Here is a 20,580-nt window from a genome sequence, read left to right on the forward strand (position 1 = left end):
GCATTAAAAAATCGTAGTGTAGCACATGACCACATTAAAAAATCGAAATCATAAAACTGATTTTAAACACTCAGCCATACACTGTAAAATATTTAGTTTTTTACACCAACACTCATTCATTTTTCAGTACCACAAAATAGCAGGTAAATTATTTGCATAATAACCCATTGCAATGCAACCACTAAAATACCCTTTTTCGTGGAAAATTTCAATTTTGTATGGTTAAATACAAATTATTATGACTTCAGATTTGGTCCTTTTTTATTCTTTCTACCTATTCCCATATTTTTCTACTTTCTTCAATCTTGCAACCAATCTAAACATACATGACAAATAAAATAAATCCAGCTTTTATTTGCATAATATTGAATTATGCTAGAATTTTTGCATTATCAAAAACATAAAACATCTAATTTTTCTCACAAATCGTAAACAACACATATGTGGTACACTACCGATACATTATTTTTTTAATGTTCCGCCATGCGGTACACTACGATTTTGTAGTGCTCCGACTGCGGAACACTACGATTTCGTAGTGCTCCGACTGCGGAACACTACGTTTTTTAGTGCTCCGACTGCGGTACAGTACGATTCTTGTTGTGCTCCGGTACAGTATCACTAAAATATTTTTTAATGGTTGTGCTCCGGTACGGTACATTATCTTAGTGTACCACTCCACCTCGGAACGTTACAGTACCATACTGTTTATTTTCGAACGCTGATTACAATACACAGAATTAAAGTCAACACACATTTTACTAAGAGGTTCGCCAATTGAATAATTCGCGGTGAAAATCAGCATATAATCAATCAGTCCAGCAACATCTTTCTGAGAGAGTAAGGTAGTTTTATTCTCTTTTGCAAGGAAATTGCGAAAAGTAAACAGACGGTATTCCTGCAGAAGCTTGCAACTTATCAGCTGATTTGTCAAAACAAACCAATTTGTCTCCCATTAAAAGAATTAAACGAAAGGAACCACCACCAATTTCACAAGTTTTATAAATAAAAAGGAAATTGACAATAAAATAAAAATATGAGCAATAAAAGGACGATAGATTTGATGTGTTCCGCGGAATTATTTAAACCTGTTGCTAATGGCATTTGTCTAAAAATGCTGGAAGTAGTCTTTTATTTTCTTATTACATATTAATATTTACTTTTTTCACATTTTGTAAAGTTGTTCTCCAAAAACAATTAGTCTTGCTAATTCCAAAACAATATTAGGTGTGTCTGGTTACCCTAAAATTTGTAACAATCGTTACAAATTGTTACTGGAAGTCGTCTGTTAACCCAAAAGTTCTGCAAAAGAGAGCGGTTGGAGAGAGAAATTTTGACAGTTGTTTCAGTGAGAGTTTACAAATTCTTGCTGGACAAATTTCTTCTTGCAATCACTTGCAACTCTTCTTCTTCTCATTCATCGACATTCAATCAGATGTTTTCTAATGTTTGTTTATTTCTTTTTGTGATTTCAATTTGAAAATATCTTTTTGGAATTGGCAAGACTAATTGCTTTACAAAATGTGGAAAACGCAAATATTAATAAGTAATAAGAAAATAAAAGACTATTTCCAACATTTTTATACAAACGCCATTAGGAACACGTTTAATGGATTCCAGGGAACACATCAAACCTATCTCTATTTTATTGCTTATATTTTTATTTAATTGCTAATTTCCTTTTTATTTATAAAACTTGTAAAATTGGTGATCTTCTTTTCTTTTAATTGGTTGGACATATTGGTTTATTTTGACAAATCAGCTGATTAGTTGCAAACTTCTGCAGGAATACCGTCTGTTTACTTTTCGCATTTTCCTTGCAAAAGAGAATAAAACTACCTTACTCTCTCAGAAAGATATTGCTGGACAATTCCTGCAGGAAAAGTAACCAGACACACCTATTTTCAAATTAAAATCACAAAAAGAAATAAACAATAGAAAACATCTGATTGAATGTCGATGAATGAGAAGAAGAAGAAGAGTTGCAAGAGATTGCAAGAAGAAATTTGTCCAGCAAGAATTTGCAAACTCTCACTGAAAGAACTGTCAAAATTTCTCCCTCCAACCGCTCTCTTTTGCAGAAGTTTCGGGTTAACAGACGACTTCCAGTAACAATTTGTAACAATTGTTACAAATTTTAGGGTAACCAGACACACCTAATAATTGGTAGTATCTACCAGATCTAAACGGAACATTAATTCTAATAGATGAGATTAGGAAATCTGAAGGTATATTACCATTTAATATTTTTAGTACAAACATGGAGTTCAACATAATACGTCTGCTTTTAAGTGTAGGCAATCTAATTAATTTTAGCCTGCTAGCATAAGAAGGCAAAACAAAATCACTATTCTAATGTAAACCTCGCAAGGCAAATAGCAGAAATTGTTTTTGAACGGATTCTATTTTATCTGAGTATATTGCATATTGAGGATCCCATACAATAGAACCATATTATCTTATATCAGAAAATTCTTTGGCCCACCGTTTAACAAAACCTAAAACACCATTTGCTTTATTTACCATTGTTATTACATGGCTATTAAAATTTAATTTTGGATCCATCAAGAGGCCTAGATCGACAAATGAATCTACAGTTGATAATGAATGACCGTCAATATTATATTGTAATATCAGAGAAGAAGATCTGGAGAAGCACATATGCTTAAATTTAAATCCATACAATTTAACCTGCACCATTTTAAAAGGCTATCTAAATCGTTTTGAAGTAAACTAGCTCGTTTATCACAATTATGGGAAATGAGTAATTTAACATCATCTGCGTACATTAACAATTTCGAGTAATTCATGGAATTAGGTAAATCGTTGATAAATACAAGAAAGAGGACCGGTCCAAGGTGACTTCCTTGCGGAACAACCGATGGAACGTTAATCGTTTTGGATAGATATCCTTCAAACAAAACTAGTTGTGATCTATTTTGTAAGTAAGATGATATCCATTTGACTAAGTTTGTGTTGAAACCCATATAATTTAATTTATATATTTGGAGTTCATGGTTAACCCTATCAAAAGCTTTACTAAAATCAGTATAAATTGTATCAGTTTGTTTACGCTGAACAAATCCTTTTATTACTGTTGACGTAAATTGTATAAGATTTGTTGTAGTTTAAAGACCACTACGAAAACCATGCTGATATGGACTCAATATAGATTGAATTTTCTGTGAAATTACTGCAGTAATTAATTTTTCGAACAATTTTGGTATGGCACTTAATTTTGCAATTCCTCTATAATTTGACACATTAGTAAGACTACCGGACTTATGTAAAGGTATAATATAAGATTTTTTCCAGAAAGCAGGAAAGTGACCAAATTTAAGTGAATAATTAAACAATATAGTTAACGGAAGTGCTAATGTTTCTGAACAATATTTAAGAATTTCATTAGGTATGCCATCCTGTCCTGGACATTTAATGGATTTTAAACTACGCAGACTATTGGACACATCCTGACGTTGTAGAAAAGGCATACAAATTTGATCAGTCTGTGATAACTTATAAGGATACGAATCTTTAATTTGGCTAGATGTACTGGAATAGGTTGTGACAAAAAAATCTGCGAAATATTCAGCAATATCTGTGCCTGTGACAAATTCTTTATTTTTATATTTCAATACTGAGGGCTTTGAGGAAACTTTTCGTTTTAGATTAAAAAAATCATAAAAAGATTGAGGATTGAATTTAAAATTGTTTTTAATCTTGTCTAGGTAAAGATTATACAATCTACGAGACTAAAGTATATTTAGATCTAGCAACAGAGTAATTAGTGTAGTCTATTATTAAGCCTGATTTTTTATATTTACGAAAAAGCTTATTTTTAGAATTCTTTAAACTTGATAACTCAGGGGTTATCCATGGATATTTATTTGAATTTTTGACTCTAGTGGTTGGAACACATTCCAGTTTAAATCTATTTAAAATATCATAAAATTTATCAATTACATATTCTAAATCTTTATGGCTTTTACACAGGCACACAGAAGCCCAATTTACGGAGGAAATGAGGGTATTAAGTTTTCGAAAATTAGTTTTTTTGTAATTAAGGACAGTTTTAAATGAATCGGACTGACTTTCTTCAATTACATAACTGTGAGTCATGGAGATATATAAAGTTGGATGGTATACATCTTCAGGAGTGCATATTGGAGGAATTCTGAATATATCAAAATGCTGTGTTATATTTACAAACGCCAAATCAAGAATTTTGCCGTAGGAATTTTTCACACTATTTATTTGATAAAGATTTAAGTCACACAAACTATTTATAACATCAAATGTATACTGGGTACTGTTCATCTCGGATGGCAAAGGAATCAAAGCTTCAGAATCTGGCATTGGAAGCCACCTAATGGAGGGCATATTTAAATCACCAAGGATCAGAATGCGATCGGAATCTTTCATTTTTTCAGTGATTAAATTTATTTCTGATAAATGCTGATTATAAATGTCAAGTGAAGATGAAGGGGGAATATAAGAGCAAGTTACAAACAATTTAGATTTGCCCAATTCAATGGAAACACCAACAAATTCTGTATCAAGAAAATCATTTAGATCAATTAAATTAGTGGTATATTTGGTATCAACTGCAATAAGGACGCCACCACCTTTTTTACAAACACGATCTTTTCTAAATATTTGATATTTTGAACATAAAATTTCACTATTTAGTTTCGGAGAAAACCAATACATTATAATTGAAACCAATGCTATCAGTATATAAACTGGTTAATTTTGTATTAAGCCCCCTTTCATTCTGATAGCAAATAGTTTTTGGCACCGAATCTGGTCTAAGAGGCAAATGAGCTAAATTATCGGATCTCTCCACAAATTCTTTAATAAATGCCCTAGCAGGCCACAATTCTTTTAAAATCAATTGTACAAAAATATTTTGTGAGGTTTTCTTAGAAACCTTACTATCAATACTCATAACATCAGGATTATTTACCCCGTTACCTATACCGCTGTTATCTACCGGAACTGGGAGTCCTTAACTTGTCGTTAGCCACCCACATAGTTCCTGAAGCCTGGAAAATGGGCAGGGTGGTCCCGCTACTGAAGCCTGGCAAGGATGCCAGCAAAGGCGAATCATACAGGCCAATTTCGCTTTTGTCGCCAGTAGCAAAGACTCTCGAGGCCTTACTCCTCCCCAGTATCAGAGGAAGCTATTCAGTTGCTAACCATCAACACGGTTTCCGTCCACTACATAGCACTACAACAGCATTGCACGCCATATCCACCGGAACTGGGTGTGTAACAACACTGGCATACGACTGTTCACGTCCAGTCTCAGTTGTATCAGTGATATTAACTGAAACCGGTTGTGGAACAGTGTTCTCCACAGAAACTATTGCTTTGCGACTAGGCATTCCCTTAGTTGGTGCCTCTTTTGCACCCCTTTTGCGTTTTTGGCCAGAAACTGACGGTGACGACACAAACTCATCTAATTCTTGTAAAAACTTATCATTGAATAATCACTGCGGCTTCCAACTACTACTTGCAATGCCGATACAGTGATATTGGATTTTCAAGGATAAAGCTATGGCAGCGACATTGTTCCGGCGTCGACTATTACGGGCCTTCATGGGTTGCCGAGCTGTATTGTTTACAAAAGAAACAAGAGGAAACGTTTCCAAACATTGATGAAATGATGACTGGTACATTTAGTGTTGTCTTTCTAAATATTGTGTTTTTGTACCTTTTTCCATTATATGTAAACAAATAATTGAATTAAAATGCATGAATATATCTCAATATTAGTTTGTATATTATTTGCAATAAGTTAATAGAATGAGTTAATTGCAATGAGTATTGTACTATGTCGTTTTCAATATTGCGTCATCCTGCAGAGTAAATTTCAGTTTTGTTTTAGTCTCCACTCATCTACACAAACAGTAGAAAATAATAAACAAGTCCCGTTGTCCTAATATTGGTTTTGTTTCTTTAGTACGTCGAGCAAATACAGGACAAATCGATTGTAAACGTTTCATACAGTTTATTTCGTACGCTGCTCATATCTCTAACGAGCCGAATGATATAGTAGCGTTAACACCATTTTCTAGTGAAAAAAACCTTTAATGGCACAGGTTGATCTAACGGCGAACCATTAATGGAAAGTAGTGTCGCAGATTAAGCATTAATTCTGAAGACGTTGGTTTGCGGATTACCAAGGTATTCCGAAAGAATATAAGGAAATAGGTTCGCAGATTAATCATGAGTCCTGGAGACGTTTGTCTACATACCTAAGTACTCTGCATTAAAAAAGAAATTGGAGTTAAAATGTTGAGTATGTTCAACTGGTCAACATAACGGAATGAAAGGCCATCGTCAAAACGATTTAAGTTGCCAAGGTGCATGCTGAAATCGACAAAGTTTATGAATGGAAGACTTGGACATGGATGATTTCTCTGCTGGGATAAGAACCATTCTATTATTGTTTAAACATTCAACATAAGTGGAAAGGATGAAGGTTTGAGTCTAAGAATTTTCAGCAACAAGCTACAGCTCATGCTACTGTCATCCAAGTTAAAACATATAGAAGACAACATCATCGATGTTTTCACAGACGCTCATCATTATCGTAGAAAACCCATTACTACTTGTCCCACATCAATTACTGATCGAGCTCTAAACCACCAAGGGTCATATTCGGCCTTCTCGTGTTCTACCCATTCGTGAAGATAACATGACGGGTTTCTTTAAATTAATGAAGAGGAAGGGAAGGAAGTGTTTTTAAAACAGCATCATAATCAAGATTTGCCTTCTATCGTGACCTTCAGCAGTTGGGCCAATTGTACATGATTCCCCTACACATACTTCGATCTGGCCAGCTTTTAACATCACTGAAATCAACTATATTGACAGTCAGCGCCCATAGGGATGAATTCATGCCGCCAATGCAGAAGAAATGCATTCATACGAGAAATGACGTTTTTATTTATGAAAAACATGCGAGATGAACTTTTTCTCAAATAAGTCATTGTGTATAGGCTTGTGTCCCATCACCAAACTTAAAAAGAAATGACACAAAAGAATCAATGGATTTTTACTCTAGCCACTTTAAAAGTTATCGTTTGTTTGTGGAAAAAAGACACACTTGCGATTCAAGGATCTCGAACTATAGAGGTTGTGCCGGATTCCCTCTTCAAAGACAAAACCGCTACAACACACGGTCATTACGAAAACAAAACAACCATACTCACATCATATCCGAGACTTAAGGCTTTAGATTATATAAGGGTAACATTAAACCTGCTTAAATAACATTATGAAACGCATACTACTGAGTTCGTCAATTTACACCAGCAGGTGATAACCATTAAAATCTGACGCCTCCCACAAGTAACGAAATTAAATTCAAATTGGAGTAAACATATATGTCAGAGTTACGTTTCGCCACTACACAACTTCCAACAATGGCTTCAGTCAGTATCATCATCACATGTCATTGACCAGACTGTTTTTAAAGGTAGATTGCAAGAAATAGTAAACATTCCAAGATTACACAATTCAAGTGTTGCATCTTTCCGTTAACAGATATTAAACAACCTCAATACAGTATTGAAGCGGTAGATTTAAATCAGTGTTATATTCCTAACCGTTATAAGTCAAAATTATTAGAACATGAATGATCTGCATGACTATTACAGTGGTATATGGGTCCAAATTAAGGAAATTATTTAAAAGAGTTTAAAAACTCGATTGTATATATTTGCATTCCTATTATAGTACCTTTAAATTCGACAAGGCCAGTTACATTGTTCACTCATGCGAAGCGTAAATTTGCGAAGATAACTAAAAAATCGCTTCAGTTCAAAAGAATTTTGTACGTTTTATTATCAATGAAACCACCCACTGCGTACGTATTTGGTTTAACCATATAACCTGTAAAAATATATGCAATAGTTCATGATTTCCTTTTTCATTGATACTATTAAAGCATTGAAATAATTACCAGTTTGAACAAATTAAATAGGAAAATTAATTTCCTATACAACCTGTTAAGCTTGTTAAAAAGGAGATAAAACGAAAAAAAAATAATATTATTTGACCCGTAACACAAGAAATTTTACAGTAGCAATTTTCAGAAGGAAGGGAGTAGACAAAGCTCTTGCAGACAAGTGTCTGCAATTAAAATTCTTAAAACTTATTTGGTTTGTAAAAACTTAAAAAATATAAGAAGTAATGAAGACAATTGTCACGGAGCTACCCCCTGCTAATCAAGAATAATATCAATGACAATACTGGCATAATGCAAGCCATAAACGGAGCAACTGGTTGTACAACTTGGAGAGGTTGTATTCAAGATTGTATCGTTTGTAGCCCGGTTGGACGAAGTTGTGTCTCGGTTAGACAAAAAATCAAATTTTTTTGATATTTGGCAAGTTGTACCAACCGATTGTACTGTTTGTGGGCATGTCGCATACAATTTCATTTTGTGTTTATTTTCAAATAGGCAACACCATTGTTTCGCACATCAAAACAAGACGAAATCCAATCAAATGTGTGATTTCAATGAAAATATAAAAAAAATAAAAATATATATGAAACGGAATTTCAAAAAATTAGTGCTTCTTTATACCTAAATATCATACATTTGGTCTGTTCCAGGACCTGCAACTATCTACTAGTTTTGCATATTTTCAACAAATGTATGAAGAAATTTAGATATATAGAAGCAAACAAAGATTGGTTATTCAAAAATTAAGAGTACTAGTTCTTACTTAAACAATTTAAATTTTGGATATATCAGGGTCATGTTTACAATTTGACCAAATATGAATCGCTGCTCGCATTTCTTCTGATTTTTGATTTTTGCACGAAAGTAGAAGCGAATAAAAACATTTAAAGTATTCTAGTGTACTTTACATTTTACAACTAATAGTTGGTCATGGCACTGTGATTGGAACACAACATCCAAATTGGCTTTCAAATGGCTGTCTTTAAATTACTTTTCTAAAATATAGATATGAATACACCATAGAAGTGCAAACAAATATCTTTCACTTAATGCTTGAAAATCAATCTCTGTGCCAGACATTTTGTTAATGCATCTAGACTACAGAACGCCACGATATCACCAATTTTCATGTCACGGTTAAGTACCTGATATATATATATATATATATATATATATATATTCTTTTTTTTTTTTTTTAAATAGGTCAGTTAAGATTTATGAGCAAAAGCAAAATAATTTCATATTTAAATTAAAATCACTAAAACTAATTTCCATTGTGCTACAGCGATCCCATAATGTCAGAATAATAATGCTGATTTTTTTTTTTAAATTATGAATACATCCCATAAGTAGGCAATTAAAAATGAATCCGTTGGGTTAATACATATGTATGTATATGTTCAAATACCAATTCACACAATTATATGTAGATATCAGTAATAAAAGCAATACATTTTCAAAAATTAAAACTTCAGCAAAATTGACTTGAGGAATAAAAAAACTCCTACCACCCTATCTTACATTCCTATTTGTTGAATACATACATTTGAGATTATGCTGCCAGTTTTCCAAAGTATCCTTAGAGCAAATTTAAAATTGGTCGAATTTTTCATACATACGTGTTGAGTGGCCTCTCTTAATTGTATAGATAGACACTTTTCCACACGAGATTTATTATGGACAATTTTTTTACAGATCTGACGAGAATAATTATATCGTCTACGACGTCGTCTCATTGCGTTGACTGTTACCATCTTTTTTCTATTTTTCTCACACCACCTGCAAATTCCTATGGATATACACTTTTTAAGTACATATATATCTATATTTATAAATTATCTACTCTTACTCGCAACAATTTAAAACAGCGACACATTACACAAAGCTAAGGCTTTTCCCCGATTATTTTTGCACATTGCTGTTAAACGGCTCACTTTAATTTTAATATTTGCGTTTCTTCCTCGTACGTTCTTGTTCGTTCTCAACGATGTAAAAATTGTGTGTCGTACAACGGACTTGGATTTACCCACAAAACCCTAAAGTATTGCCAACCTGATATAAGAACAAAAATTGGTAACAATATTGTATTGACGATCCCTAAAAATCAACGTACTTATTGACGTTTACTACCATTTTGTGGATGTGTCTATTATTAGGTATCTTATAGTACGTTTATATATATGAGGGTTAACCCACTGGATTTGGATTTAAATTGTCATATGCATTACTTTTTCTTCAAATAAATCCTCTCAAAGTAGGTTAACCCTACAAAAAGTTCTAACGTAAACATGGCATTAGGTCTTCTTACTTTATATCATGGAAGAAGAATATAGGTAGACGCGTCGACACAGCTGCTGGGACAATGAACTGTCAAACCAATTTTGGAATTGAAAATGTTGAATGAAAAATTATTTAAATTTTGTAAAAATTGTTGAAAAAACGCGAATTATAATAGCCTCCGTATGACGTAGTATAAGAAAGCATATAAAATCCACTTATATTTGAAAAAACACCTACATTTTTTTGACATATCAATGCTCCCAAGCGTTGATGCATCTACCTGTATTCTTCTGCCATCCTTTATATATTAAGAATTGACACGCACAGAGTTAGAACAGGGCACGAACATGGCACAATTACAGAAGGTAAGACAGAGTTACTTTCATGGTAGAAGAATACAGGGAGTCGCATCGATACAGCTGCTGGGACAATGAACCCTAACCAATTTTGAAATTGAAAATTTTGAAAGAAAAATTCATAAAATTCGTTAAAATTGTTGAAAAATGCATATCATAAGAACCTCCGGTTGGTGTCGTATAAGAAAACAATGTAAAAATCAACTTATATTTTAAAAACATTTTCGAAAAATTGACATATCAACTCTAGAACACCTGCATTCTTCTACCATTGCTACCTCGTACACCTGGCAAAACTACAGAAGGTATAACAAACCACCGCTTAAATACATATGTTTTCTCTTTGTGCCCATATTCTGCCAAAACATATGCACATGTTATATACGTCTGCGATGTTTTCAACAATAAAGAAAAAAATGGAAATTATTTCAAATTTAGTTTCAACAGAAATTCATATTTTCTGAATTAATGGGAATAAGCTGTACAATTTTGGGTTAAAACAATATTGTCCTCCTATTTTGGACTCAATTTTGTGGAATAACCCCAACATTCCATTCATGTTTTGTGGGGTTTCCCTCAATATAAAAATTTTACGAAAATATGTAAAATAAACCAAACCAATTGTTAAATGTTTAAAGGACTATTTGACGCAATAAGACTCCAATAGGGACTTACATATTCCTAGATGATTTAAAATTCAACAGCTTCTCTTATTGATTTTTGGTGCACCTATTCTGTCAAAACATACACACAGTCTTTATATATGTGTGTGTGTATTTTTTTTGAATAATGATGCAACAGAAATGCATATTTTTTTCAAGTTAATTTCATGGTACAATGAAATAAAGGTAACCTCATTTCAAATTAGCATTTCCAGCTCTGCATTTTCTGTAATTTACCTTGTCAAATTTCAATGCATAAAAACAGTTTCCATCTCTGATTTTGTGTGTATAAGTTAGATCCTTACGTGATAAGGTATCAAAAAAAATTTCGATCAACGTGATCCTTACGCGACACTTTGTCAAAAAGGGCTCGCGATTTAATATTATCCTGTAAGTTGCAATTATCGAAATTGCACTTACCGCTGTCTTTTATTACGCGTCACTTTATCAAAAAGGATCGCGGACTACTTTTGATCCTGTAAGTTGTAATTATCGAAATTGAACTTACTGCCGCTTTTATTATTAAAACCACGATTTTTCTATTTATTAAAATCAACTTTATTGGTTGGCTGCTGATCAAAGAGTGTCTTGAAAACTACATTACAATATTCGAGTAAGAATTAAATTTTAAAATTAATTTGCCTATTTAACAAAATTATTTTCCATGAAATCATGCCACTTTGTTGTTTAAAATTTAGTTGCTGTTACCAAAAACAATTCTTATTAATTTCGTCTACACGCGTAAAGCATTGCATGGGTTGACGAAGTCAACTACCGGAAATGCATTTTTTGGGTTCATTAAAATTAATCGGAATTTGATGTTGGGAAAATATTTGGAGCAGACTAACGTCTGCAATGCAGATTCATGAGAATTGATTGCTTTGGAATAATTATTAATAAAAGAAACTATACTTTATTGGATTAACAACTTATTGTGTGTTAACTCCTCCCCCTTTAAAAACGATTGAAATAAGGTAAGTCATCGACCTTTTGTGGTCCTGGTACCTGCACTGTGTTTCGAGGGACTGGGACCTGTATTAATTCTTGGCTAGGGGTAACTGTATGAACGAATATTTTCTGTTTTTTCTTTGTTAAAAACCCAATTATCAATAAAAATATAGCAAAAATCGAAAATAAAGAAAAAAAGGTAAATTTAGTAACAACTGATTCCGACTTGAGTTCATGGATGGATTTAGTATTATTAATATGCAAATAGTTTAACATTTCCAAAGATAAAAGATTTATGAATTCATCTTCGTCGGGTGTTTGCTGTATTGCTGGTGGACTAATTATTGAAAATGGAGCTTCTAAATTTTCGTAAAATTTGTCATTAATACGCAGCGTGGCATTTTGGAATTCTATTAAAAATGTTCCATTTAAAGATTTATTATTTACTGTCCCACTAAAATCATTAAGAAATATAATACCCGGCGAAATAGTTTCTATCTGAGGAATATGATACCCGTGAGTAATTTGACAAGATGAATTCATTCCGTTTAGTAACGGTGGGATACAAGTATCGTTGGAAATATCTACTAATTGGTCCCTTTGAAAAAATTTTACATTTTTTGTCATTATGCATTTATTTTTTACGCCATATATGCTATTATTACTTTTAATAATTTCATTAAATTTAATATTTATGATTTTATTATTTCTTTTTACAGGTTTTATCAAAAAATTTTGATAGTTTTTTTTACTAGTTAATGGTATTTTAATAATATATAAAAGTTTTTTCTTGATTATACATTACTTTTAGTTTTGCAAATTCTAGGGCTTCTTCTATTGATGTTACAATAATATTATCGTTTTTAATTTTTTCTAATGCAATTGTCATTTCTTTTTTATTTAACAAAATTGTGTTTACAATATTTAACTTAGCCCATTGTATTCCAAATTTAATATTTGTTAGTTCTTCTTTTGTAAAACTTAGTTTTGTTTGCATGCTGAGTGCAGCTTCATTTACATAGTTGTTATCTTTTTTAATGGCTTTTTCTATTTGATTTGTAATTTGGGTTAGGTTTTGTATCCTTTCTGTAAAAATATCATTTATTATTACTTGTTGATTATTGTTTTGAACTGATTATTGTTTTTGTAATTAACTCAAAATCGTCATGATCCGGAGATCCCGCGATGTATTAGCAGGTTTAAAGATGTCATGTTGGTAGGTCCTTCTATTGTAACGATGTTATTGGTCATCTATTGTGGGGCTCAAAACTTTGTTGATCCTTTTCGTAGCTGCAAGATTTCTTCTTAGATTGGGATGTTTGTGTTGTGGGGTCACAGATAGCACTTTTTAAGTTCTTAGTTTTATAGAACAGTTTTTAATGTATTTTGGAAAATTATTTTTTTTTTTAATTTTTTTTCAACCAATTTTTGTAATTTTGTTTTGATGTTTTCACCAATTTGCAAATTTATTTATTTTTTTTTTTAATATAAAAAATGTTTTTTTTTTTTCAACACTCTTCGTATATTTATTTTGGAAATATTTTCATTTTTTTCAAACACTTTGTATTTTGGTTTTTGGTCATTCACAGATTGTGATTTTTTGAGTTCACAAATAAGTTAATTTAGATTTTTTTTGTAAATGATTTTTATGGGATTCGTATCCAACTAAATGTTAATAACTTCACTCATTTTTTTTTTACCTTTTAGTATACGTTTTTCCTTTAACAACTTAATAATTACACTTGGTGTTTTGACACTTTATTTGAGTTTTCCTTAAAATAAAAACGTATTTTGTTTTGAATCGGTTTTTTTTTAGCTTTAGTAAAACTTTTTTTTTTTTTTTTTTAAACACGTTTTGTCTGTCTTCAACAGAATTTAAAAAATTTCACTTGTTGTTTTTTTTTACATATCAATGTATGTTGTCCTTTTAAAAAATGTTCTTATTTATTTGTTTATTATTTATCGCGGGTGAAGTGGCTAGCGTGCAACGCGTCCTTTTCCCAATTTGTACTAAGGGGCCGTTTCTTCACTCTTTACACGACACTGATTCGCTCGGGCGCCAGTTAGATCCTTACGTGATAAGGTATCAAAAAAAATTTGGATCAACGTGATCCTTACGCGACACTTTGTCAAAAAGGGCTCGCGATTTAATGTTATCCTGTAGGTTGCAATTATCGAAATTGCACTTACCGCTGTCTTTTATTACGCGTCACTTTATCAAAAAGGATCGCGGACTACTTTTGATCCTGTAAGTTGCAATTATCGAAATTGAACTTACTGCCGCTTTTATTATTAAAACCACGATTTTTCTATTTATTAAAATCAACTTTATTGGTTGGCTGCTGATCAAAGAGTGTCTTGAAAACTACATTACAATATTCGAGTAAGAATTAAATTTTAAAATTAATTTGCCTATTTAACAAAATTATTTTCCATGAAATCATGCCACTCTGTTGTTTAAAATTTAGTTGCTGTTACCAAAAACAATTCTTATTAATTTCGTCTACACGCGTAAAGCATTGCATGGGTTGACGAAGTCAACTACCGGAAATGCATTTTTTGGGTTCATTAAAATTAATCGGAAGTTGATGTTGGGAAAATATTTGGAGCAGACTAATGTCTGCAATGCAGATTCATGAGAATTGATTGCTTTGGAATAATTATTAATAAAAGAAACTATACTTTATTGGATTAACAACTTATTGTGTGTTAACTTATACAATGGATTTATGAATATAAATTTTGACAATGAAATGTTGTCAAATGTAAAAATTTGAATAAATTGTAAACATATGATTGCATGACTTTACCTTCTTAGTTCTACCAGGGTTAATTTCCTTAATTCATATTTTCGGAACTAATGGGCAACAAAATGTACAATTTTGGGATAAAGCAATATTGTCCATCTATGTTGGATTCAATTTCTTGAAAAAACAATATTCCATTAATGTTTTCTTAAGTTTTCCCTAATATATTAATTTTGTAAAAAAAAACATGTAAAATAAACAAAACCAATTGTTGCATTTTTAAAAGTCTATTTGACACAATAAGTCACCAATACACAGTTGAATTTTTCCTAGTTTCTTTGAAGTTGAACAACTTTTTTATATAACAACCATGGTACAATGAAGAGAAGGTAGGTCAAAAATTGCAAGTATAGAGGTCTACCTGTTTGGCTTGTAATGTCAGAATTAGTATCAAAACAATAAAAAAATCAAACAACTTGTTGCATTTATTTCGAATAAATAATTGAAAAGCGCGATAACTGAATGAAAAGTCAACACTTCTTTTCAAAATCATGTACTATATATCTCTAAACGATTATGTCGTTACAGAAACTCTAGATTTTGTCGATGCATACGTTGAAATAAACATTTTGAAAACACCCGAATTTGAATATTTTCTGAACAAACTTTTTGTTATTGAAAAGAAAACACATACATAAACAAATAAAGAAGACATATTAAGCCAAGAAAATAAAAAAATTAAAATCATATGGTATCACAGTCCTACCTTGATATCATTGTACCATGATAACAACCTTATGTTATTGGGAACAACCAAAGAAAACAGAATTCGGACTGAAATGATTCATATTTTTATAACCTCCACCTTGGAAAGAAGGGTATATTAACTTTGTCATTCCGTTTGTAACATCCCTAAATATTCGTCGTAGACCCCATATATATATTCATAATCAGCAAAAAATTCTAAGTCGATTTAACGAGGTCCGTCTGTCTGTCTGTTTAAATCACGATACAGCCCACATTATTTTACGTAGAGCGCCAAAATTTAGCAGAGTAATTTGTATTGTGTCTAGGATGGTTCGTATTGAAAATGAGATATATCGGTCCACGTTTTGGTATAGTCCCCATACAACGGTACCTCCCGATATTTGGTATTTTGATGATTTATGCCACATTTTTTCACGGATTTGTCTGAAAATTGGTATTCGTAGGTCATAACGGGTTCCAGCTCCAGTGGCGAAACATTGCATGTATGGGTCCACGATTTGGTATAGCCCCCGTATAAAGGTACATCCACATTTTCTCACTGATTTGTCTAAAATTGGTATTTGTAGATCATAATGAGTCCAAGTTCGTGTGGCGAATCATTGTAATTATAGGTTCATTTCATGATTTTTGCCACATTTTTTCACGGATTTGTCTGAAAATCGGTATTTGTAGGTCATAATGGATTCTAGCTCCTTTGGCGAAACATTGCAAGTATAGGTCCACGATTTGGTATAGTCCCCGTATAAAGGTACCTCCCGATATTCGGCATTTTGATTATTTTTGCCACATTTCGTCGCGGATTTCTTTTGGCGAAACATTGTATGTATAGGTTCACGTTTTTGTATAGCCCCATATAGCCGTATTTCCCGATATTCGGTATTTTGATGATTTTTGGCACATTTTCCCATGAATATGTCTAAAAATTGGTATATGAGGGTCATAATGGGCTCTAATGTTTCCTTTACGCTAAGGTGGAGGTTATTAAAAGTTTGGCCCGGCCGAACGTAATGTTTTTTTTACTTGTTTATACATTCGTTTTTACATTGCTATTAACATGCATTAAAGTGAACTAATGTAGTTGCTTTAACATGCACTCATTATTTTTGTTGTTTGCCTTTTAACACACTATTTTTTGACCCGTTGCCTGTCAAGCAACAAAATAGTAGGTGATGCATCAAAAAAATCATGTGATTCGTTTACTGTTCGTTAACTTTCTAATGTAGTACAAACCATGGTATAAGAATACAGGTAGATGCATCAAAACTTGGGAACATTGATATGTCAAAAATGTTGCAAAAATAAGTAGATTTTATAAGTTTTCTTATACGACACCAATCTGAAGTTGCTATTATAAGCATTTTTTAACGATTTTGAATTATTTTTCATTTAAAATTTTCAATTTCAAAATTGGTTTGACCGTACATTCTTCTAGCAGCCATGGCTCAATAAGAAAGGTTGCTCAACTTCAAAGAAACTAGAAAAATGCAACTCTGTGCTGGAGTCTTATAGTGTCAAATAGACTTTTAAATTTGCAAACAGTTTATTTTTAATTTTTTTTTTAACAAAATTCTTATATCTTATTAATTTTAAATGTTTGCGTTTTTATTCAAATCAATACACACATATACACAAAGTGTGTATATGTTTTGCCAGAATAAGGGCAAAAAGAGAAAAAAATTGTATTTAGGAGTAGCTTTGTTCTACCTTCTGCAATTATGCCATGATACAAACAATGGAGGTCGAAATATAATAAAAAAGTGATAAGTCTTGCAACTATTTTTGCTTAATTTAAGTCCGACTTTGTCATAATTTTATAACGAACATTTATATTTTGTTGGAAAAAATAAATTAGAAATATGAAAAAAAAAAATGTTTCACAAGAAAATAATTTATGCTTGAATTAAGCAACAGTACCATCATCATGACATTAAGATATGACAAGCTATAGAGTACATTCATTTCGTTGTACTCTTCTGATGAAGGATACTGTGTGCTGTTGTTTTGAAACGATTTGAGATGACAATATGCAATATTTTTGTGAATTCATTCATAGACAATGAAAAGAACTAGGAAAATTCACTTTTGTACTGGAGTCTTGTTGGATCAAATAGACTCTTAAGGTAAGAATACATAAAAAGCTTTTTTTTTGTATTTCTCCCTTTATACTAATTTTTTTACATTTTTAATTAAAAAAAAAAAAACTTTAATGGAATGTTGCAGTTTTTTTAATAAAATTGTTGATTTTACAGGTCATTCTCAGGTAATTTCTGATTATAGGCGGATTTTTTTCCTGTCGGAAGACCCAGTTACAGGATACTGCAACTGAATTTAAATTGGCACCTAGAAGGTTTTTTTTAAATATTTATTAAAATTGGATTAACTGTATTGAAATCACTGTACTGAAGATAAACAAAGAATAGGTAAAAAGTAAAAAAAATTACACGATATCTTATTATTGCGCCATGGTGTCACACAGTGTAACGACTGCGGCAAAAACCAAGTGCCTCGCAAAAAATTATTGATGGAAATTTACAAAAAATAACATATCAATTTGAAGGAATCATGGCTCAACAAGAGAGCTCAACTTCACGAAACCAGAGTTTTATAGTGTCAAATAGACTTTTAAATATGCAACAATAGGTTTTGTTTAGTTTACATTTCGAATTAAGTCGACCTAAAACTCCTTTGTTCAAAGAATGGTAAAGACTAGACAAAATGCATTTTGAGGAAATGGTCTGAGTCTACAATACATAAACAGCTCATGACAGAGGCATGTTAATATGAAAACCACAATTACAGAAACAGAAGAAAATGACGAATAAAAGATTGGAAAATCCAACAATGTGGTTTCAAAATTCTCTTCCATAAACCTTTCCAAAAAATTGCATATTGCCTTAGGGGTTTAAATCAGTTAATATTGGTAACTATGTTGTTGCTGGCTACGGCTAGTTCTTTTGTTTGTGCCACTAATTGGCATTGACTCCGGCTGAGTCTGATCAGGATGATCATCTGCTACAGCATCTGCACTTATTTCACCTTGCAGACGAGAACTCCGGCGTGGTGAAGTATGCTGTAAAATTTTCCAAAAAGTTGCTTATTTTGTGTCCACCAACAATTACCACGGCAACAAACTCAGTATTTTGTATGAAAATAATGTGGTGTCCGTTGGAATTGCAATTTTCGAATTTCGAAAAAAGGAAAGTTGTGCTGAATTGTGCTAGGTTTGTGCCCAATTGTGCCGAAATTTTTTTTCGAAATTCAAAAAATTTCTGAGGTATTCGAAAAAAGATTTTTTTTCGAAAAAATCTGAGAGAATTGCAATTTTCGAATTTCGAAAAAATTAAAGTTGTGCTGAGTCGTACTCGGTTTGTGCCCATAAAAACGATAATTTCGAAAGTATGTCAGAATTGCAATTTTCGAATTTCGAAAAAAATAAAGTTGTGCTGGGTCGCGCTTGATTTGTGCTAACTTGTGCCGTTTATTTTTTTCTCAATATTTTCAACCGTTTTCAAGATATGGCAATTTCGAAAAAAACAGTATTTTTCAGAAAAATTGCTGTAATTTTTGTAAAAATTCAAATATCGAGATGCGGTAAATTGTGCTGAGTTGTGCTCACTTAGCACAATTTTTCGTCCATACATATTGAATTTCCACCTTTACTCGTTACTCGCTAAAAATTAAAAAAATGAATAACTTTTGTAATATGTGGAATTTTTGAAATCTGCAAGTTGTGCTGAATTGTGCTCACCTAGCACAATTTTTCGTCCATACATTGGAAATTTGTATCTCTACTCGTTACTCGTTAAAATCGTAAAAATCAAAATCGCATATTTAGAAACAAAATATCGAAAAACTAAAAGTTGTGCTGATTTGTGCTAACCTAGCACAATTTTTCGTCCATACATTGAGAATTTGTATTTCCACTCGTTACTAGTTAAAATTGGAAAAAATACATATATAACGAAAAATTGCTGTAATGTAATGAAAAATTGTGCTAAGTGAGCACAACTCAGCGCAATTTACCGCATCTCGATATTTGAATTTTTACAAAAATTACAGCAATTTTTCGTTATATATGTATTTTTTCCAATTTTAACTAGTAACGAGTGGAAATACAAATTTTCAATGTATGGACGAAAAATTGTGCTAGGTTAGCACAAATCAGCACAACTTTTAGTTTTTTGATATCTTGTTTCTAAATATGCGATTTTGATTTTTACGATTTTAACGAGTAACGAGTAGAGATACAAATTTCCAATGTATGGACGAAAAATTGTGCTAGGTGAGCACAATTCAGCACAACTTGCAGATTTCAAAAATTCCCCATATTACAAAAGTTATTCATTTTTTTAATTTTTAGCGAGTAACGAGTAAAGGTGGAAATTCGTTATGTATGGACGAAAAATTATGCTAAGTGAGCACAACTCAGCACAATTTACCTCATCTCGATATTTCGTTATATATGTATTTTTTCCAATTTTAACTAGTAACGAGTGGAAATACAAATTTTCAATATATGGACGAAAAATTGTGCTAGGTTAGCACAAACATAGACAAATGAAGATATAGACAACGAAAAGTTAGTTTTGCTTTTTTTTCCAGGTGGCTCTCATCATGTTTTGCATAGTCAACATGCTGATTTACGCGTTCAAGCCACTCGACTTCGAAAACACATTTTATCGTTTTTCAAGAATTTCACTGGAATTTTCCCACATTTTTCGATGTCACTACATAGTTTTCACTTGTCTTTTATTATGGAACAATTTTCAACTGGCAAATATCCTACAGTTTCTGTTATTTTTAACGTTTTAGAATTGAGTGACTTCAATATTCCAACTCAA

At 31.9% G+C, this 20,580-nt stretch overlaps 1 protein-coding gene across 1 annotated transcript in view; it reads right to left on the reverse strand.

The window, feature by feature from the left end:
* Window positions 1-9,983, reverse strand: part of LOC101887559 (uncharacterized) — a 35,734-nt gene extending 25,751 nt beyond the window's left edge. Inside the window, exons 1-2 of the mRNA XM_005179199.4 lie at window positions 9,828-9,983; window positions 9,523-9,767 (exon numbers count right to left, since the gene is read on the reverse strand). The gene's annotated coding sequence lies outside the window, so the exon portion shown is untranslated. The remainder of the gene's footprint in view (window positions 1-9,522; window positions 9,768-9,827) is intronic.
* Between the last annotated feature and the right edge of the window lie 10,597 nt (window positions 9,984-20,580).

This window comes from Musca domestica, unplaced genomic scaffold (genome assembly GCF_030504385.1).
Source record: "Musca domestica strain aabys unplaced genomic scaffold, Musca_domestica.polishedcontigs.V.1.1 11, whole genome shotgun sequence".
Classification (NCBI taxonomy): Eukaryota; Metazoa; Arthropoda; class Insecta; order Diptera; family Muscidae; genus Musca; species Musca domestica.